Source organism: Lissotriton vulgaris, chromosome 5 (assembly GCF_964263255.1).
Source record: "Lissotriton vulgaris chromosome 5, aLisVul1.2, whole genome shotgun sequence".
Classification (NCBI taxonomy): domain Eukaryota; kingdom Metazoa; phylum Chordata; class Amphibia; order Caudata; family Salamandridae; genus Lissotriton; species Lissotriton vulgaris.
The window spans coordinates 272,321,705-272,344,211 of NC_141693.1; the positions used below are offsets into that span (position 1 = coordinate 272,321,705).

The 22,507-nt window shown below is 48.2% G+C and overlaps 1 protein-coding gene across 2 annotated transcripts in view; it reads right to left on the reverse strand.

Moving 5' to 3' along the window:
- PIK3CD (phosphatidylinositol-4,5-bisphosphate 3-kinase catalytic subunit delta) overlaps positions 1–22,507 on the reverse strand; it is a 766,219-nt gene that overhangs the window by 440,922 nt on the left and 302,790 nt on the right. The window lies entirely within an intron of this gene.

The following is a 22,507-nucleotide window of genomic DNA, read 5'->3' on the forward strand; positions in this document are numbered from 1 at the left end:
GAGTGAGTCGTTAAAGCTTTGGCCCATATTTACTAAGGTACAAACAGGTCTCCTACATACAAGGTCCCTACAAAAATACAGTAAATGCTAAACCAGCTTCGGCTTAAGTGCACTTTGTAAAACGACTACTATACCCAAGCTCTGTCACACAGTGTGACCTTTAGCACACAACCTTCTTTTTGAACCCAAAGCTACTCTTTTTGTTTCTGAAGGAGGGATTTAATTAAGCTATTTGTATTCCAATAAAACACATTTAAATACATTTATAGTACAGATCCAGTAAAAAAAGGTAGCATTCTTCATATATTTGATTAGGCAGGAACACACCCAAAAAGTTCACACTAGTAGTTTAAACTCACTATTTCTAATCATGCATCTTTACTGCTGTTCATCTGTAAAGCTGTAATCATACATATTTTTTGTATTTTGCTGCTTTCACGCCGAGACTATATTATACATAGGGGCCCATACGTGCTCTTGAATATACATTGCGCCACCTGGCAGCTCTGCGACACGAGCTCAGAGGATACTGCCACTACAGTAGCTCGGAGTGTAGTCTGTAAACAGAAAGGTGGGAATAAAGCAAGTGTCAATTGCAGAATAATTGGTACCACTTGGTACCACTGCACCAGCCACACTACTTCCCTACTGACCGTTCTACACTTCAGCCCCGTCTAAATTACAATTCCTGCTTGTGACCCTTTTGCCTGCTTGTGCTTGTTTTCCTGACCCTGTTGCCTGCTTGTGCCTCCGTGTGCCCCTGTTGCCTGCTTGTGCCTCCGTGTGCCCCTGTCGCCTGTTTGTGCCTCAGTTTTCGTGCCCCTGTTGCCTGCTTGTGCGCCCCTGTTGCCTGCTTGTGCCTCCGTGTGCCCCTGTTGCCTGCTTGTGCCTCCGTGTGCCCCTGTCGCCTGCTTGTGCCTCAGTTTTCGTGCCCCTGTTGCCTGCTTGTGCGCCCCTGTTGCCTGCTTGTGCCTCCGTGTGCCCCTGTTGCCTGCTTGTGCCTCCGTGTGCCCTTGTTGCCTGCTTGTGCCCCTGTTGCCTGCTTGTGCCTCCGTGTGCCCCTGTTGCCTGCTTGTGCCTCCGTGTGCCCCTGTTGCCTGCTTGTGCCTCAGTGTGCCCCTGTTGCCTGCTTGTGCGTCCGTGTGCCCCTGTTGCCTGCTTGTGCCTCAGTGTGCCCCTGTTGCCTGCTTGTGCCATGTGGGTGTGTGTGGAGGGCTCTGTGTGGCTGTGTGTGTGGGGAGGTTTGTGTGGCTGTGTGTGTGGGGAGCTTTGTGTGGCTGTGTGTGTGGGGAGCTTTGTGCGGCTGTGTGTGTGGGGAGCTTTGTGCGGCTGTGTGTGTGGGGAGCTTTGTGTGGCTGTGTGTGTGGGGGGGCTCTGTGTGTGTCATTTGCGAGAGATAAAGCTAGTGGCATTGTAAATGACAATGCCATTTATTTATGTTAAAAAATACATAAATAAAAATAATGTCAAGAGCAATGCCAATAGCTCTAACTTTAACAAAGGCGAAACCATTGCATTGTAAATGCTTGTTGCGAGTGGCATCGGCGTAGGCCCTTCGGCTGGATTCTGTCCCTGCCTCTGTGGACTGAAGGTGTTTTGCTGTGCGGAAGGACTCCCTGGTCTGGCCGCAATCCTCTGGATACTCTGGCCCCTTGCAGTCTGCCCCACCCCTTCGGTGCCTCGGGCTGGGGCAGACTGCTTCCTGCTACTCCGGCCGCTTGACCTTGCGGAAGGCCCGGGCCTGATCCGCATAGTGCCCCATCCCGCTCTGAGGCGCACCACAGAGCGGATCCTGTGGGGCATAATGGCCATGTTCGCTGGCGGCCTGTGGAGCCCTACCTCACTTGCTTTCCCCGCACTCCATCTGCTGGGTCCCTGAAGCCTTCCTGCGGCCTGGAGAGCTCTCGCCCTAGCGACGGTGCCTGCGGCCACGCCTCCCGGCCTCCGCACCAGACATCGGGGACACCCCGGTTGTGAGCTAACAGTGTACCTACCTGCTCAGCGTTGTGCAGCCATCGTCTGGTGGGAATCCTGGCCTGCTTTCCTGTTGCTCACGCCCAAATACTACTATGACGCTCCTGGCCCTGTGAGGCATCCGCAAGTGAGGACTGGTGCGGTGAGTCTGGGCACAGCGCTTCTCCAATGGGGGCCGTCGGTGATGGTGTAGGGATCGCTTGTTCTCTGTGGCCTGGCTGTGCCCCCATCCGGCCGAACGTTCTCTGTTGGCCTTTCCCTGGGGCCCCCTTGATGTTTAAGACTTTCTAGCTGCACAAGGAGGAGGCCCCCCTCTCCTGAGTCACGGTAGCTGCTCTCTTTCTCTCCCTGGACCCGGTGTGCTGCCTCTCACTGTTTTACCGTGCCAATTGCTGCGTGGGACCTGAACCCGGACTGTCTGCTGGTGGTGAGGGGTTCAAGAGGGAGCCTAACTGCTCTTCTTTGCTGCACATTGTTATTCTGACAGGTGTGCTTTGGTGAGCGCGCTCTCTGTGCATGATGATTCCTACACATCTCTACCTCCACACCCACGCATAGGAGCCTGCCGGGACCCTGCGCCATAGCTATTCAGGGACCGAGGAGATCAGTGTGGGTTCCTGAAAATCCTGGTTTGTGCCCTTTTGACATAGCTCAGTGTTTGGAAAAGTGCTACCTGAACGATGTTGCTTAGAAGCCTTTCCATTCCGCCTGGACTCCAATCTGTCCTGCAACCTCGGCGAGGCGATACTGTGACCAATCTCCTGCCTCTGCTCTAGCACGCCATGTTCTCTTCCTTGGCTTTGATCTTAGCATAAGTGGACCATTCATTACGTCCAGTGCTGGACTTCTGCTCTTCGTTGCACTGCTGCCGCCTTCCTTTGGGCTTCCCTCCTTCCTCTCATTGCTTCTGGACCTTTGACTTTCACGGACATCATCACTATGCCACCTAAGCACAAGGTCAACAAGGACGCAGACTCGGCGGCCTCCCGAGATATCCCGATCGTTTCTCTGTGGTCCAAGATGAATCCCCAGATACTGGAGGGTCCTAACTCTTCAACAATGTCCTCTGGGAAGCCCACTTTAGATGTGATAATTACGTAAGCATTCATGTCCTCCTTCTTACAGGAAATTTAAAACGATATTGGCTCGCGTCGGCAAAATTTTAAAGCTGGGCTCCAAGACATACGCAATGAGGTCACGGAGATGGGGCAGAGTGGATGCCCTCGAACGCACGATGGACACCAGAACCGAAGACTTCGAGCATAAATTTTATTTTATTTTGCAGGGGAGGGGGCCACGTGGTGGCTAGTTGGCCCCCAGAGACCCTTAGGATTGAAGGGACTTGATCCCCCAATTTACAACGCGCCAAGGAGAGCATTTTCACAGTGGTGCAGGGAGGGGCCTGATGTAACAAGTGTGCAAACACACCCCTGACGTGTTGTACATTGGTGGATTAAGTCCCCTTCAATCCTGAGGGTCACTGGGGGCCAACTAGCCCACCAGGTACCTCCAGTAAGCGCCACAGAGCTGAGTTGCAGAGAGATGGTCCGAGGCCACGCCACGGAGCGAGTTTGCAGAGTGGTACAGTGAGGGGAGCCGGCTTTTAAAAAATATATATATAGATTTGGAAGGGGGGCTGTGTGGCTCCTCTTCTTTTATTATTTTTTGGGCCCTGGTGACCCCATCCCCCAGGGCCTGACAAATATTTATAAAAATATTTTTTTTAAACGGGAAGGAGGCCGCGTGGCCCCCCTCCCGAGGCCAATTTCATCCCAGGGGACCCCATCCCCTAGGGCATGGCCAGTCTTTTTTTAAACTATTTAATTACATTCTTTAGAGGAGGTGCCGCGTGGCCCTCCTCCTCAGGCCAATTATGGCCCCGGGACCCCATCCCCCGGGGCCGGCCTTTCCATTTTTTTATTTTGTAGGGGTGCGGGGCCACCTGGCCCCCCTCCGAGGTCACTTCAGCCCCAGAGACCCCATCCCTCCGGGACCTGGGTGCTCCGTTGGGGACCATGGGGGGAGCCCCAATGCCCCCATGGACCCGCCGGCTCCCCGCCTCCTGCGGGATCCGGTATTGCTTGTGCAAAAAAAATCCTGTTTTGCTTGATTGAAGCGAGAGCAGGTTTACCTGCTCTCGCTTCAATCAAGCAAAGCAGAGTTTGCTATGGCAGGGCAGGAGCCGTGCTCCAGCCCTGCCATAGCAAACGGCAATGTCCCTGGACAAGGCCGCCAAATAGATCCAAAAGAATGTTGCCCCAGTTGAGGAAGCCACACGGAGAACCTTCTGATAACGAGTGTTCCAGTCTGATCAGTTCACTCATATCCCTTCCAAGATACTGCATGGCTCTACGAGTTTCGGGGATTAGCCCTTGTTCACGAGCCCCAAAGGAATGCTCCGCGTGGCTTCCTCAACTGGGGCAACCTTCTTTTGGATCTATTTAGCGGCCTTGTCCGTTCGCGGGGAGGGCCCGCCGCATCCCAGCGGATCCAGGCACCGGGACAGCCGAGTGCCAGTATGGAACGGAGATATTCAACACGAAGGGGAGCGTAATCCTGATGACCAGTTTCCATCTTCCTTCACCCACTGAGGTTTTAATTGGAATTTTATTTTGCAATTTGGCACCCACCCACTGAGGTAATATGAATGGGTTTTGACTGCGATTACCAGAATGCAATGTGTTGCATATGCCGCGAACAAGCGCAAGGACACGCCCACAAGGGGCGGGACTTTATTGTAATGAATGTAATGTGTTGAATATTCCGCCAACAAGCGCAAGGACACGCCCACAAGGGCGGGACTTTATTGTAATAAAGCAGGTGTTCAAAATCATGGGCGGCGATCTGTGCATTCCTTTGGGGCTTGTGAACAAGGGCTAATCCCCGAAACGCGTAGAGCCATGCAGTATCTTGGAAGGGATATGAGTGAACTGATCAGACTGGAACCCTCGTTATCAGAAAGTTCTCCGTGTGGCTTCCTCAACTGGGGCAACCTTCCTTTGGATATGGATATATATATATATATAGATATATATATATATGCTCTAGGCTTTCTGTAAAACTAATCCCGAAGACCAGTCCAGAACGGAGTACAAACTCTACATTGTGTAGCTGGCGGAGTAACAGGAGAAGAAAACTACAGAACGCTGTAAATAGCGTGCAGCTAGAAGGTATCGGCAAGACCCGGAGAAGGATCCAGGCACGGCGGCAGTAGGCGGAGGAGGATGAGGCTTTGCCCCGACAACCTGTGCTGACGCCGCTGACTGGGAAAGGGCACGATACAGGAATCCTGGAGATTTTGCAGTAGCGGAGCCCAGTCAAGCAGAAATAATACTGCTCGTATGACACGTCAGGGTGTGAGCATACAGGATTGTGTGCTAATAACATTGCTATTTTGGCAAAAAGATGGCAGCCATTTGGAAGCAAAAAGAAAAGAAGCGTCAAATTGGCTATTTTTTACAGAAGCAACACAAGGAGCAACTGTAAGCGGCTAAACTCCTAAAGAACACTCTTTTGAATAGTGAGGTACAAGCACAGCAGCTGTTTGATAAACTTGAAAAACTGCATCGCAAAGAAATGTCTAAACGGTGGGAGGCGGAATCCTTAAAGAAGTATATAGATGTAGGGAGAGTCCCCAGATGCCTACGAAAATATATACAATTCCTATATACGAAAATCCTGACCCGGAGATGTTAGATGAATGGGCTGGCAACTCTAATGAATGCTCGACAACAAAGATGCCGATTTTAATTAAATACGCTTTGAAGGATAGAACAAGGTTGCTGGAAGAAATACAGACTGTACTCCTGGAATTGACTAAATTGACCTCTAAGGAGAAAATTGAAGAGTTTATGACGAAACTACAAGGTCGTTTAGCCAAGTTAGAAGAGGATATTAGCAGCAAGAAACAAAGAAAGTTTATTAGAGATTACAAGGACTATCATTCAGCAAGAACTCTGACGTTTCACAGAAAATATGATCATCTATTCCAGAATGCCAGTGAATCTAAGTCAACAGGAAGAATGGGTAATGCAACAGTCGAGGGGGAAGATAATAGTACAACCGCTGAAGAAAGTGACGTGTCGGACAGTAATATGCCAGATGCATTGGAGGATAAACGTGAACAAGAACCCCAAGTGAGCAATCTGGGTAGAAACAACTTCTTAAAACAATTTCAGATGTTGAACAAAGCTAAACAGAATCCGCAAATGGGCAGTGAGGATCAGGATTTTTGGAGAGGCCGAGGATTTCGAGGCAGAACCAGAGGGTCCAGAGGAATAAAAAAACAAGGAGGAGAAGGAAAAGACGATTCCAGCAAAAACAGCCCGATGGTAACCAGAGCCAAAAGAGGGATGAAATGACTGTGGTCAACTTATCTAAACGTGAGTTAACATCTATTGACATTAACTTGTTAGCTCTAGGGCTATCTTTTTGCCCTACAAGAAAAATGGACTATGTACAAACTCGCATAGATACATTCTGCTTTGTGCGCAAACTGAAACTCAGAAAATGGTTCCAGTTTCACGCACCAAATAGGGAAAGGGCAGCTAGAATTGAAACACGAGAAACGTTGTGCATATCGGACATTGAGATGTTACAAACGGTAGATGAACTAAATGAGAATATTGACCATCATGATGATCCTCTGTTGAATCTAGACAACTTAGAAATGATTGTGGATGAACTATGTGCGAGTGGTTTTAGACCTAGATCCACTTTTTTACCTACAGTACATTGTGACGCAATGGAGGTTTTTGAAAAAAGTGTTATCAAGGATCTTAAGAAGCTATGTTATTGCAATGAAGGTATTGCTAAACGTAATCTGACATTGTCCCAGACCACTGCATTGGAAAGCCTAAAGAATGATACATCTATTGTAATCCACCAATCGGATAAGGGGGGCCATGTAGTGGTCTGGAACAAAACAGATTACATACAAGAAGGGTTGCGTCAACTCAATGATGATGTGTGTTACCAGTCGTCGTCCAAAGCGGAAGTAGTAGCGTCCAATTTGAAGTATGACGAAATGTTATGCCAATGGAATGACTGTGGTTTATTAGAAAGGGGAGAATTTAACAGTTTGAGATGTAAACACGCAAAAATTCCAATACTGTATCTCCTTCCCAAATTACACAAAAACCCTACCGCACATCCGGGTAGGCCAATTGTGTCGTCCATGGGCTCGCAGCTGGAAATGACGTCCAAATACATAGATTTATTTCTAAGACCCTTTGTAGTCGCTCTCCCAGCATATTTAAGGGATACTATGCACTTCTTGAATGTCATCAACGGTCTGATATGGGAGCCTGACTTCCTGCTCGTTACACTAGATGTAACTAGCTTATATCCATCAATCAGACATGATTTGGGAATTCTGGCCTTCTGTCATTTCCTCAGGGCAAGATCCATCACCACAATATTACATACAGAAATGTTGGTTGATATGGTTCAATACTGCCTTACAAACAGTTATTTCTTCTTTAATGACAAACTGTAAAGGCAGACACAAGGCAGGCGATGGGTACCTGCTTCGCCCCCAGCTACGCGAACTTGTTCATGGGCTGGTGGGAGGAGCAGGTGTCCAGTAGCCAAGGGGAGCAGGTGATACTATGGACTCGATTCATAGATGATATATTCATGATTTGGAGGGGTGATAAGTCCAGTGTTAAAACCTCAATCAATCAGAGACATTTATAGAGCGCACTACTTACCCGGAGGGTCTCAAGGCACTTGGGGGGGGGGGGGGGGGGGGTGCTGCTACTGCTCGAACAGCCAGGTCTTGAGCTTCTTCCTGAAGGAGAGGTGGTCTTGGGTCAGGCGCAGGTCGGTCGGGAGGGAGTTCCAGGTCTTGGCGGCCAGGTAGGAGAAGGACCTTCCTCCTGTTGTCGTTCTTCGGATGCGGGGGACGGCAGCGAGGGCGTGACTGGCTGATCGGAGGTGGCGTTTGGGAGCGTAGAAGTTGATGCGGTTGTTGAGGTAGCTCGGGCCTTGATCGTGTAGGGCTTTGTGTGCGTGGGTGAGTAGACGGAAGGTGATTCTTTTGTTGACGGGGAGCCAATGCAGGTCTCTCAGATGTCCGGAGATGTGGCTGTGTCGTGGGATGTCGAGGATGAGTCTGGCTGAGGTGTTCTGGATCCGCTGGAGTCTCTTCTGGAGCTTGGCGGTGGTTCCGGCGTAGAGGGCGTTGCCGTAGTCCAGTCGGCTGGTGACGAGGGCCTGGGTGACCGTCTTCCTGGTCTCGGTGGGAATCCACCGGAAGATCTTCCGTAGCATGCACAGGATGTTGAAGCACGACGAGGAGACGGCGTTGACTTGTCTGGTCATAGAGAGGGAGGAGTCCAGGATGAAGCCCAGGTTGCGTGCGTGGTCTGTCGGTTTGGGTGCGGTGCCCAGGGCGGGGGGCCACCAGGAGTCGTCCCAGGCGGAGGGCGAGGAGCCCAGGATGAGGACTTCCGTCTTGTCTGAGTTCAGTTTCAGGCGGCTGGTCGTCATCCACTCGGCTACGTCTTTCATCCCTTCGTGAAGGTTGGCTCTGGCGGCGGCGGGGTCGTTGGTCAGGGAGAGGATCAGCTGGGTGTCGTCAGCGTAGGAGATGATGTTGAGGTTGTGTTGGCGTGCGATGGCCGCGAGGGGGCTCATGTAGACGTTGAAGAGGGTGGGGCTCAGCGAGGATCCTTGAGGGACGCCGCAGATGACTTCGGGAGCCTCTGACTTGTACGGTGGTGGACGGACTCTCTGGGTTCTTCCGTCGAGGAAGGAGATGATCCATTCCAGTGCCTTCTCCTGGATTCCGACGTTGCTGAGGCGCTGCACTAGGGTGCGGTGGCAGACAGTGTTGAATGCCGCGGAGAGGTCTAGGAGGATGAGGGCCGCTGTTTCTCCGTTGTCCATCAGGGCTCGGATGTCATCGGTGGCAGCAATGAGGGCGGTCTCAGTGCTGTGGTTGGCTCGGAAGCCAGACTGTGAGGGGTCCAGTGATCCATTCGTCTCGAGGAAGGCGGCCAGCTGTTTGTTGACGGTCTTCTCGATGACTTTGGCTGGAAACGGGAGTAGCGAGATGGGGCGGTAATTCTTGAGTTCGGTGGGGTCCGCTGTTGGTTTCTTTAGTGGAGCGCTGAGTTCGGCGTGCTTCCAGCTCTCCGGGAAGGTGGCGGTGTCGAAGGAGGTGTTGATGATGTCCCGCAGGTGGGGTGCGATGACAGCGTCGGCCTTGTTGAAGACGTGGTGAGGGCAGGGGTCGGTTGGAGATCCGGAGTGGATGGAGTTCATCATGCGGACGGTGTCTTCGGTGCTGATCGGAGTCCAGGCGCGGAGGGTGGTGGTGGGGGGCGGTGGTTCGGTCGTGGCGTGCATCGGTTGAGTGCTGAAGCTGTTGTGTATGTCCGCTATCTTGTTGTGGAAGTAGGAGGCGAGGGAGTTGCAGAGGTCTTGCGATGGGGTGATGTCGTTGTTTCCGGCGTTGGGGTTGGAGAGCTCTTTCACGATGTTGAAGAGTTCCTTGCAGTTGTGTGCGTTGTTGTCCAGCCGGTCCTTGAATGCAGTTTTCTTGGTGGCGAGGATCAGTTGGTGGTGCTTCCGGGTGGCAAGCTTGAGGGTGGTCATGTTGTACGGTGTTGGTTCCCTTCTCCAGGCTTTCTCGAGGGCTCTGCAGTTCTTCTTGGAGCTCTTGAGTTCGTCGGTGAACCATGGGGCCTTCTTGCTGCCGGGTCTGCTGGGCGGGGTCCTCAGTGGGGCGAGTTCGTCCGCGCAGTTGCTGATCCACTTCGTGAGGTTGTCGGCGGCCTGGCTGGGGTTCGCTGAGCTGGCGGGAGGGTGCTGGCTCAGGGAAGCGGCGAGCTGGTCGGCTGTGATCTTGTTCCAGCTTCTTCGAGCAACCTGTTGCTGGTGGTGGTGGATCGTCGTTCTTCTGAAGGTGAAGTGGACGCAGCTGTGGTCCGTCCAGTGGAGTCCGGTGGCGTGGCTGAAGGCGATGTCTTTGCTGGATGAGAAGACGGCGTCGAGTGTGTGTCCGGCGAGGTGGGTGGGGGTGGACACCAGCTGCTTGAGTCCGAGGTTGGCGAGGTTGTCGAGCAGGGTGATGGTGTTGCGGTCGTTGTTGTTCTCCAGGTGGAAGTTGATGTCCCCCAGGAGGATGTAGTCAGCGGAGGGGAGGGCATGCGGGCTGACGAAGTCGGCGATGTCCTCGCTGAATTGTGTGCGTGGTCCCGGGGGTTGGTAGATCAGGGTGCCTCTGAGGGTGGTCTTCGGGTCGGTGTGGATCTGGAAGTGTAGGTGTTCGGCGGTAGTCAGGGTGTCGTCGGTGTTGGTCGTGATGTGGATGGTGTCCCTGTGGATGATGGCGATGCCTCCTCCAGTCTGGATGTCGCGATCTCTCCGGGTGATCTTGTATCCCTTTATATCATCTCTGAATATCAATGAGTGGAACATCAAACTGACATCGCACATAAGTAAGAAAAAGATTGTGTTTCTTGATGTAGAAGTGGAGGTACAAAACAATCAGCTAGTGACAAAGCTTCACAGAAAGACAACAGCAGGTAATAGTCTTTTGTACGCCACGAGTGCTCACCCGTATAGCCTAATTCAAAGCATACCCTACGGAGAATTAATCAGAGCAAAGAGAAATAGCAGTACCCCTGAGGAATTTGAGAAGGAAAAATCAATAATGTGCAGTAGATTTGCAACCCGAGGGTATCCTAAAAAACAATTGATCAAGCAATTGAGAAAGTAGATAAACTAAAGAGATCTGAGTTACTTACACCTAGGCAAAATGAACCAGAGAGTGGTGAGAATATAGTCCGATTTATTACCACATATTCAAGTCAAGCTTACAAAGTTCGGAAAATCTTGACTCAAAATTGGCTAATTTTAAAAACTGATGGCTTTTTGAATAAATGCTTTAACGATACTCCTCAGATTACTTTCCTATATAATATATTATAAAATATGTGTTTTTGTTTTTATTTATTAGAGTATTCCCTTATCATGGGGTTTCTGTCATTTTGGCGGTAAACAGGATTGATACATGCCTGCTCTTTCGTTTTTCTCACGTGCAACTGCAGGTACGTGGGGGTGTTCCCTTAACAGCTACATGCCGGTTTTATTAACGGGGGATAGTAGTAATGCGAGTTTGGTTTGGCCTCTTTATTAATTTCTTTTTTGTCTTCTCTTTTCAGTTTTTTGTTATTAGCAACTTTGCCCTAGGTGTCGGTACACTCCTGACCTTCTGTCCACCCAAAGGCATAGTTTAGATCTAAGGACCGCCTACCTTCTTACTCTGCAGCCTTTCGATACGAATCAGTGAGTATCCACCTATGGGCCTAATTACATGGTTCCGAGCCCTGTTGTATATGAAATAGTTGATCTTTGTGATAAGCGTTTTCTGTTTACTGCCTTTTAATTCCATGATGGACGCTGTGTCTTTCAGTGTTCTGGTTTCTCACTACTATGAACACTCGTAGTGGTAACAGGTTTTGTTTTGTGCCCTTGTCAATGTTTTCGGTCATACACTGGGCCCAGCTGTCATTTCTCACAACCCGGGTACTACTTGGTATCCATTTATGGGTTTGTCTAATACATATAATATAATGTATTTGGTATCAGGAATATATTTCTTTATGGATGGACATATGTTTTACTATTGTGTTTGCATCCTTGATACACTCGTTTTTGGTGCTCATTTTGAGTATATATATATATTATTATTATTCTTGTCTATTTATTATTTTTTATGTCTTACGTTTCACAAAAGGTTTTTATACGTTTTTCACTACTTTCGATTGATCTACGACGCTTTTCCGGACTTGCAATTGACCACATTACCATTGGAAATTATACTAGGTAAGGGGAGGGCGCGCTTTTTTTGTGTGACCCGCATTACAACTGGGATGTCCATCTCTTATTTATATATTTGTCTTGTTTTAGTTAGGGTGCAGGGCACAAAATGTTACTTGCCTGTAACAAACATCATTTTTAAGTGATTATATAATTGAAAAATATGTCTTTCTTTAGAATTCTATCAACCTGTACCTAGGACTCGTGCAGCGCTGGATCTATACGTCCACGGCTCATCTGGAATTTTCTCACTCCGTCTACCACGCGATCTTGGTTTGCTTCAGTTGTGCTTCTGCTTTATAATATCGGCACATGTTCCATCTGTATGTTTGGGCTGACTTTTATCGTGGGTTTCAGGGTAAATACCCGTCAAGAGAATATATATTCTCTCTGCCAACTTGACCAACAAATTTTCTTCTTTACATGTGTTTTATCTCCTTTGTCTTTATTCTTTCTTTTCTTATTTTCTGCATTTCTTTTTTTCTTCTTTTCTCATGAGACTATTCTATGGTCCTATGTCTCACATGGGGTACTCGGTATTTGGACTTTTCCTTTTTACTTTTACTTTTTCTTTCTTTAGTGTGTGGGCTACTCCCAGGCCTCCACGACAGGAAACGAACTTTGATGCTTTTTTTGTCCGCTTAGTTTTCTCCCTTTTTAGGTCTCGCGCCTGCATATACATATGTTGACAACGTATCTTCCCCTCTGTCATTAAGTCGTAGTTAGTTAGTATGTTGATGCCACAGGCCTCTATGCCGCGCTTTCCCTAAAATTAAACTGCCCGCACAGCAGAGTGTTTTAGCTCCTCCATTTTGGACCAGGCATTGCTACACCCCTTGTACCGAGTTCCGCATTGCCATCATTGTTTAAGACAACCTCAATCTATCTTCAATAATCTTCTGACCTACAAAGAAAGTTTACTGGTGCAATAATGTTTTAAGCACGGGCTCCGAGTCCCTAGCTTCTACAGAGAGGCAGACTCCCATTTCATCCTTGTCCACTTCTCAGAAGCAGGAAGTACGTAACCGTTTCCTCGGTGCCATCCCAGATAAATGAAATCGGCCCCAACGGGAGGAATAACGCGATTTAAAAGACTCTTGCCCTCTGGAGGCCTCACAAGAGAGTTATGTCACCCAATCACCGACAATTGAGGCGTAAATGTCAGCAGCATTTCGCAATCCCTTGAAAAATGCCGAAAGTTGCATGGCAGCTGGGATCAAGTGTATGCCAGTCGTGGTTTAAATCATCCAGATTTACACGAGAGGCTCCAGAGAAGGCAAAGTGGACAAAATCTATTTCAAGGACTACAGAATTGTACGTCTGATAATAAAATGTCATTAGCTAATAGCCAAACTGCAACTACAGTGTAATTATTATACAAAACGTTTCCTCCCAACAACAAAAAAACCACAATTGAACAATAATATTCTTATTCTCAACGTTTGCAAAAACAAAATGCCTTTTTGCCTGTTGATTTGATCGGAAGGTTCTTTTCAACACTAGTGCTGATGTTTCTAATTTGCGTAATTAGTCTTGTTTTCTCCAACGATGGCATTTTTAGGTCTCGCGCCTGCGATGCATATGGCGAAGCCATATGCCATCGCGCAGGCGCGATACTATTGTTGCCGGGTCTGCTTCCCAGGAGACAGGAGATGTCACGCGCACGCTCTGGAAAGCGATCGGCGCCGGCCGCGCGCGCGCGTTTCCCAATCTCCTGTCTCTCTGGGAAGCACACAAGCAAGCCCAGCAAGCCCCGCCAAGGCACCACGAGTGAACGCAGTAAGAGTTGTGCAGCCCGCATTACTATGCGCCCCCTCTTCAGCACCACTCTAAACAAGTTTTTGCAGGTTGTGTCCTGTGAAAGCTCCTGCAGCAGGCAGGCAGGCTGCGGGAAACCTGAGCTCGGGCAGTAACAGCAGAGCAATGCTGGCTGCAGGCAGCCACGACTCTCCCCTCCTCTCGGTTGCTTACACGGACCAACTTAACCGGGGAGTTAGGTGTCCAAACTCTGCACGTGGCACGGTCGGGTTGATCTGCGAGAGTCCTGGCCCCTGGAGGATCCCTGCCCCTTCCCTGCTTCAGAGCCTTCAGTCTGCCAGGCTGGCACGAGTAAGTATACATTTTCGTTAGCACAGTCTCTGCTTGATGGATGTCTTCATTTTATAGGCACCCGCTCTTGTCATCCTCCGTGCTTTCACCCCAAGAGCAGTGTGCGGCTAGCTTGGCTCGAAGTGCTGAGCACTCACTGCCTGGTCTCGTCAGCTCCATTGGTTTTACCCCAAGATCAGCGGCGAGCTCCACCCTGCTCTCACAGCTGTGAAAATTAAAAGTCTTGTGTTTTTTTTGCAGAGCGAAGTTATTTTTCAACAACCAGCTGTTCCTAATGGCCCCTTGGGTCAAACGTTTGTATTTCTCGTTTGGCCCATCTTAGCTCACTGCTCAACCCGGTAAAAACCAATAGGGAAAACAAACAATCTTTTCTGTGGCAAACCCTCCCTTGAGATCATGGAAAAATAGGCTGCTGTAAATATTGCACGGTTAATAGCTGTAAGTGTCTGGGAGGTTAAATATGTGTTGGGTTTAAAACCAGTGGCTTTCAGTGTTTACGGACAGGTGGCTTTGTTACTGCCACCAGCACGTGCCTATTTCAATGAGGGCGACAGGCTCTGTTATTGTTATTAGTCTGGGCAGTAAACTTTCAGCGGACATCCCACTCGACACGCACATTGTTGTCAATGTATGGCGGGACTTTAAGTAATTAAAAGCACCACCACCACCACCACCACATCCACCACCACCACATCCAACACCACCACATCCACCACCACATCCACCACAGCCACCACCACATACACCACCACATACACCACCACATACACCACCACCACGTCCACCACCACCACGTCCACCACCACCACGTCCACCACCACCACGTCCACCACCACCACATCCACCACCCCCACCCACCACCACATCCACCTCCACCCCCACATCCACTACATCCACCACCACATCTACCACCACCACGTCCACCACATCCACCACGTCCACCACATCCACCACGTCCACCACATCCACCACCACCACCACATCCACCACCATCACCACATCCACCACCACCACCACATCCACCACCACCACATCCACCACCACCACATCCACCACCCCCACATCCACCACCCCCACATCCACCACCACCACATCCACCACCACCACCACATCCACCACCACCACCACATCCACCACTACCACATCCACCACTACCACATCCACCACCACCACATCCACCACCACCACATCCACCACCACCACATCCACCACCACCACATCCACCACATCCACATCCATCACCGCCACATCCATCACCGCCACATCCACCGCATCCACCACCACCCCACCACATCCACCACCACCACATCCACCACCACCACATCCACCACCACCACATCCACCCCCACCACATCCACCACCACCACATCCACCACATCACCCACCACACCCACCACCACCACATCCACCACCACCACATCCACCACCACCACATCATCCACCACCAACACATCCAACACCCCCACATCCACCAGATCCACTTCCACCACATCTATGTGTGGCTCTGTGTGTGTGTGTGTGTGGTTGCACATGCAATAGGTCTCACATTTGCGAGAGATTAAGCTATTAGCATTATAAATGACAATGCCATTTATTTATCTGTTTTCAAAACAAACACATACATAAAAAATTGTCGTTTCGTTTCGTTTCAAAAACTTTATTCGATACATAAAATGAATCATAAAAGTATTGAACATACAATTCATCTTGCCTCATAGTGTTTAAAAAGTATACTAAATTAAGCACAATTATACCAAATAGATTTTTTAAAAAAGACATGATGATAACAATAAAAGAATATATAGAACATGATTTTCAAATAAAGATTTCTATACATGTGGTACTACCCATAGTTCTTCCTGATCTTTAGCGAGATTCTAATGAAATTTAACATAGAACAGCAGATTTCAACAGAAGATAGTGATGACAAATATTCGTACCCTTCCTTATAGGTGCAAGGTTGTCTCCCCTTCAGGATTGGTTTGATAAACCGGAGTCTTGGCTCTTTATACAGGGAGCAAAAAAGGACCAGATGTAAAGTACTTTGCTTATCCCTGTTATTACAAGGACAAGGGGGCAGCCTCTCACACCAACCCCCTTGTTTCGGAAATGCAAGTAAAAAATGGAGAATCTCCAGTCTAAACCTTGTTAAAAGGAATCGCCATTGCACGTTAAGGGTACATTTTAGATAGAACTGTGGTTGGGGTTTACAGGCGTTAACAATAACATTATCAATCACATTATCCATAGACGGCTGGTTCAGTGACTTCAGATACTTTGCCTTTATGTCCACCTTATAATTCCCCTCGATTTTTTCAGGGTTGATAAAATAAGAGCTAAGTCCAATTTTATTCAACATGTTACAGACATAGGACAACCAGGGAATCTGTTTTGAGTTTTCTAAAGCCATGCAATCAGTGATAATATCCTTAGTAAGTTGCAGGTCTTCAGATTGCCAAATTTTACCCCATAACAATAAAGGGGACAAACGGATTGTGTCGGAAACACTGACCATACCGATTTCATTGTGGCAGAAAGTGTTTGAAGAACTCTTTGGAACTGATAAGACCCTTTTTATAAAGTTATTTTCCACCACCTGTATCGCAGCTGGCGTTTCAGTCCCCCACACCCCTGCCCCGTAGGTGGCTACAGATAAACATTTTGAGGTATAAAGGGTTCTAAGATGCATGATGTGCTTTTGCCCCAATTTGCTACAGAAGCGAAAAATACCTTCTATCGCCCTTGTCATATTCTGGGCTCGGACCTTCATTACCGGTGTCCAACTTAATTTACTATCAAACAGATTGCCAAGGTAGTTGAAATTTCCCACTTTCCCAATTATGCGGTTGTTTACCACGAACTTCCTAATGGTTGACCCCTTTGGGCCACAAGACATTACAAAGGATTTTTCAAAATTTACCTTTAGATCGAGATCAAGCATGAATGTGTTGAAGGCATCTAAGCACACTTGCATGCTGTTTCCTGTCAATGTCATTAGGACAGTATCGTCTGCATAAGAAAGCATGGGAATGCTTTTACCATTAATTTTTGGGAAGTCACAACCCTGGTTTAATAGGTACTGTTCTAATCCATTTGTATAGACCAAGAAGAGGAAAGGCGCCAAGATGCATCCTTGACGCACGTCTTCGGTTGAAGGTATCGATTTCGTTATTTCCCCTCCAGTGCCGAATCTAATGGATACATTTGTTGCTTCATGTAACCTACGGAGCAGTGTGACTAAAGGTTCCTCAAAGCCCATGTCGCTCATCATCTTCCACAACTTATGCCTGCAGACAGTATCAAAGGCGCTTGTCAAGTCCATGAAGGCTAGATGTACAGGTGAATTTTTGGCCTTCATGTACTTGCCCAAAATAAGTGCCAAATTAAGGCACTGCTCATTTGTCCCCTTTCCACGTCTAAAGCCATACTGGGAGTCAACTATAAATCCGGTAGAATCTGCCCAACTTTCTAATCTCGCCAAGATTACCCTACCCAAAATTTTACATGAGGCATCTATTAGGGAGATCGGGCGGTAACAACGTGGATCAGACCTATTACCCTTCTTAAAGATTGGCACTACAGTTGCCTCCTTCTATGTGCCAGGGATACGGCCAACCACTACAGCTTTAAAAACATTCCATAAAATGGGTGCCTACAGACTAATGTTGGACTTAAAAAGATCCAGGGGGACAGCATCTGGGCCTGGAGCTTTTAGTGATGCTCCTTTCCCTAGGGCTTCCTCAATCTCAGTCAATGTAATTGAAGAGCTGAGGGTCAAAGCCGAGGGAGGTGACACCAGGTCCCCTGACCCTTCGATGCTTGTCATTATTGCATAAGAATTGGGATTAAAGATCTTACTAAAATGTTGAACCCATTGTTCAGCAGTGACCTGCATAACTATAGATTCCTTGTTATCACTCTTAAAAAGGGGACGATTGATAACCTCCCAAAAGAGCCTACTGTCTTTTAGTTCTGCTGCCTTTTCAAGATCGTCCCAAGCACTACTTTTCAAGTCCTGCTTTCTTTTTGTGATAGCGTCCCTATAAGCCTTTCTACTGATCCTTACAAGCTCTTTATTTCTTGGCTTTTGACACAGAGCTAATTTCAATGATCGATGTGTAGCAGAACACACGGAGTCAAACCATGTAAAAGCCTTTTGGCCACCCTTCCCTTTGGGTTTTTTTAAGCACTGTCCTATATGGCAACACAACTTCTCAAAGCTTTCTATGACCTGCTGGGGGTCAGATCCTGATGCTAAACATGATTCTATTTCCGATTTGCAGTTTACAACAATATCTTCCTCCAGTTTAGTCACATTTACCTTCCCCCATTTCAGAGTGACACCCTGGTTTTTGTTATACTTGATCGGCTGTTCCCAAGTCCTAGGTGATTCTTTTGTTGGCACCCACAATGATAACATTAAAGGGTTATGATCACTAGCGGGATTTGCCACCACCTCCAACTTGTCCACATATTTAAGAAAGGTGCTCGATACCAAAACAAAATCAATTGTCCTCATCTCCCCCCTCAAACCCTGAAAGGTTGGTATATGCAGAGTGTCTGGGGGAGACCAGGGGTCTACTATACACAAGTCATTTATGATGATTATATTGTTCAAGGCATCCCCCTGTGGTGTATGTCTGAAATGGTTTAGGGGCTGGGCATTCAGATCCTCTAAACCACATACATTCGATCCTCCATGACTGCACAGCGTACAGTTAAAGTCACCGACCCAGATGATGGGCGAAGAAGGGTGCCTACAGCGGACTTTACCCAAAGCATCCTCCAAACCTTGAATTATTGAGATATCATATCCATTAAAGATGTTATAGTACCAATTAATTAGTAACACTGGTTCAGGGAAAAGATGTTCCAATAACAGCACTTGGTACCAATTTGTCTCTACCAGTATCGAGGTTTTGAGCTCCTGTAGTTTTGTTGATAACGCTGTCATTATTCCACCTTTTGCTCTCCCCGATGTGGATGGGACAGCCGAGACAGCAAATGTTTGAAAGCCCTCGATGTCACAGGCAGTCCTTGACCACGTCTCTTGTAGACACAGAATCCCATGAGCTTCCACAAAGTCTAACCATATCTCATCCTCTAGCTTGTTTATTAATCCGGAAATGTTCCAGGACAGTAGAGATAGTAATGATGATGATGAAGGCCCTTGTATTCCATGATTACTTCCCGGGGTGTCTCTTACGTCAGTGGTATTTTGTTCGGACAGTGGTAACCTATTTCTTTCATGGCCCTTGACGATGTTACCCACCGGCATAACAGCAGTCCCTGTCTGCAGATGTCCAGCATTCACATTATCGCACTCAAGGGTTACCTGCGCTAAGTCACCATCATTGATGCATATCCCTGGTTCTTCATTCATTCCCCCATTGAAAGTGGAAGATGCGATATCTTTGATCCCTGGTGGTAGTCAGTCTACCTCATCCAAGTTCATTAAAGGGTCAAAGCGGTTCCTCAATGAGATGTTGTTGTAGTTATTGTTTGGAAACCAACCAGGATAGTCTGTGCCCCTAAACCTTGGTCTTCGTGGGTTATAAGGGACTTGTGTAAAGTTACCCATACTTGGTGGCCCCATGAAGTGAGCTGTCTCGTGCCAAGGGGTATAATGGTGATACGGGCCTTGATTCATATTCAGGTTATGTGTCCAACCCGTTTGATATCTACCATTTGTGCTATGTCCTTGATGGAAGGGATTTTGATCAGGGATAGTCTGATAAAGGTTGGGATAGAAGTATTCAAGACCCACACACTGAATATCCCCTATCCTCCCAAACCTAGCCTTACTACAAATGATATCTTTAACCCAGTTGTCTCTAAAGTTTATCAGGATGCAATCGCCTTCCAGGTCTTTTTTACTTGGTCCAACCCAGGGGACCCTTCGTACACTTAGGATTTTTGTGACAGTATCCTCACTCAAAGGCCTATTTGTATTTAGCCAGCATTTTGTTTTGTTTAAAAGGTCCTCATTTTTCTCATATTTATTCTCTGGGATCAATGGAACACCTGTCAGGATTGCCATGTAAGGGGCAGACTCCGGGGGTATATTTACATAGATCTGTCTACCTTGTAATGGGGTTTTACTAGGGGCCTGGGGTTTGTTCGAGGGGGTTTCTTTCCCTTCGGTGTTAATCGGGGCTGGGGCAGATATATTAACCGGTGTAGTTACCATCAGCGAGTTACTTGGCTTAGGGCCCAATGTATTCCCCTGCTTGATTTTATTTAAAGGTGCTGATACTGCACAAGGGGTAGTACAGAGGGTGATACCACTAGAGTCTGCAGATGTTACAGATTGAGATTGGTGTATCAGGTTGGTCTTCGGGCCCTTTTTCCCTAAACTGGTATTATTACTATTAGTCTTACCAGCAGTGGTAACTGATTGTTTTTTGTTTCCTACCAAACTCTCCAATAGGGCGGTGTTCTTAGATGTTAAAAACTCCAATTGATCTAATTTTGAGTTTATAATTTGGGTTTTCTCCATCAGGGGATTCAGTAGACTTTTTATAAGTTTCTCGAAACTGACCATGAGGTCTTTATCTTCCTTGCAAGGGGGTTTTTTCCCTGGGTGCGAGAAGTTCTTTTCAATGTTTGAGATTTGGGATCCCATCTGTAATAATCTATCCTCGAAGGGATTTAGAAGCTTTTTAAGCGTCTCCCATACTACAGTCAGGAATTCAACGTCTTCCCCATTTATAACACAAAGTGGTCCCTCATTATTTTCCTTCACTATTGTCAGTTTGTCCTTGTCTTGAATTATCGCCAGCGAGTCTACATCAACCTCTGATATAAGGTCAGAAGGTTTTGTATTAATCGCTGGGGACGGAGATGGCAACTTGGTAGATAATTGGGATTTTGCAACCTTAACTTTTTTCCTGGCGTATGATGTTTGGTTAACACGCTTCCTTTTAGTGTGTGGCCCTTGCTGTTTGATATCGGGAGTTCCCCCAGTCTGCTCTGTAGATGTTATTTTTAAACCCAACACCGGCACACCTTTTTTACACTCCTTCGTTTTCTCTATTAACCCAATCATAGGTGTTTTTAAAGAATTAGGGGATAGTGATGGTGATGATAAGATCTCCTTTGGTGTGGGTGGAGTGGGAACAGTTGGCTGGTGAATGACTGCCATTGTTTCAACCAGTTTCAACGGCTGGCCGGTGGAACGGTCAGGGGTTTTAGCAAAGGCAATGGCACCTAAAGAAGATTTTTTGGCCGCAGCTAACTCCTGTGACAGCCTCCTTGCAGCGTCCAGTTCGGATGAAACTTGACGTTGCATTTTAGCAATCTCATTATCTATGGCGGAATGAGTTTTGGTAATGAAATCGTCTAGGGTTCCGTTTTTCAGTTTAGATTTTGCAGCCCTCTCTTTGTACTCACGTGATGACATGATATCTGGTGACAACGATGGAGCCTGTATATTGGGACCTAGAGGGCTGGCCCAGTCCAGTCCACTCAGTCCTCGAACGGCCTCAAACGGCCCGCTCTTTGCCCGGTCTTCGCCCCGGTCGCTCCCGCGCGCTCCAGCGCAGCGGCAGCCCTGCCCAGTTATGTAGGGTGCTGACAGGGCAGGGGGCGTGTCCGGCAGGGAGAGCGGCCACAGGTGTTCCACGCAGGGACTCCTGGTCAACGGAGTCCCTGCTAGCCTGCTCGCAGCCCTGCCGGTGCAGGAGGGGTCAGTTGGTTCTTCTCCTCTTCTCCCCAGGTGCTCCTGGCGCAGCGGGACCCGCGGAGCGGGTCCTGCAAGTCGCAGCGTTTCTTTCCCCACAACTCGGGAACAGGCGAAGGGTTAGCTCCTCTCACGGACAGCAAAAGAACAGCAAAGTTTCCCAGAGGCTGTGAGCACTGGACAGCTTTTCAGCTGTTAGGGGGCGTGTCCGGCAGGGAGAGCGGCCACAGGTGTTCCACGCAGGGACTCCTGGTCAACGGAGTCCCTGCTAGCCTGCTCGCAGCCCTGCCGGTGCGGGAGGGGTCAGTTGGTTCTTTTCCTCTTCTCCCCAGGTGCTCCTGGCGCAGCGGGACCCGCGGAGCGGGTCCTGCAAGTCGCAGCGTTTCTTTCCCCACAACTCGGGAACAGGCGAAGGGTTAGCTCCTCTCACGGACAGCAAACGAACAGCAAAGTTTCCCAGAGGCTGTGAGCACTGGACAGCTTTTCAGCTGTCAGGGGGCGTGTCCGGCAGGGAGAGCGGCCACAGGTGATCCACGCAGGGACTCCTGGTCAACTGAGTCCCTGCTAGCCTGCTCGCAGCCCTGCCGGTGCGGGAGGGGTCAGTTGGTTCTTCTCCTCTTCTCCCCAGGTGCTCCTTTACATTACATTGCCAACATTTACAATGCCAATAGCTCTAACTTTTGCAAAGGCGAGACCGTTGCATTGTAAATGCTTGTTATATAGTGTTTCTGGGTGTTTGGTTTATATTTATGTATCAATGTGACTGTAATTATCAGTTTGTGAATATTTTGCCTTACTGTCATTTAGTTTTAATTAATGTACATAGATTGTGTATATACACATATGTGTTTACTTAAAATGTTTTTATGTTTATTTTTTCAGCCCTGACGAAGTCCCTTTCAGGGACGAAAC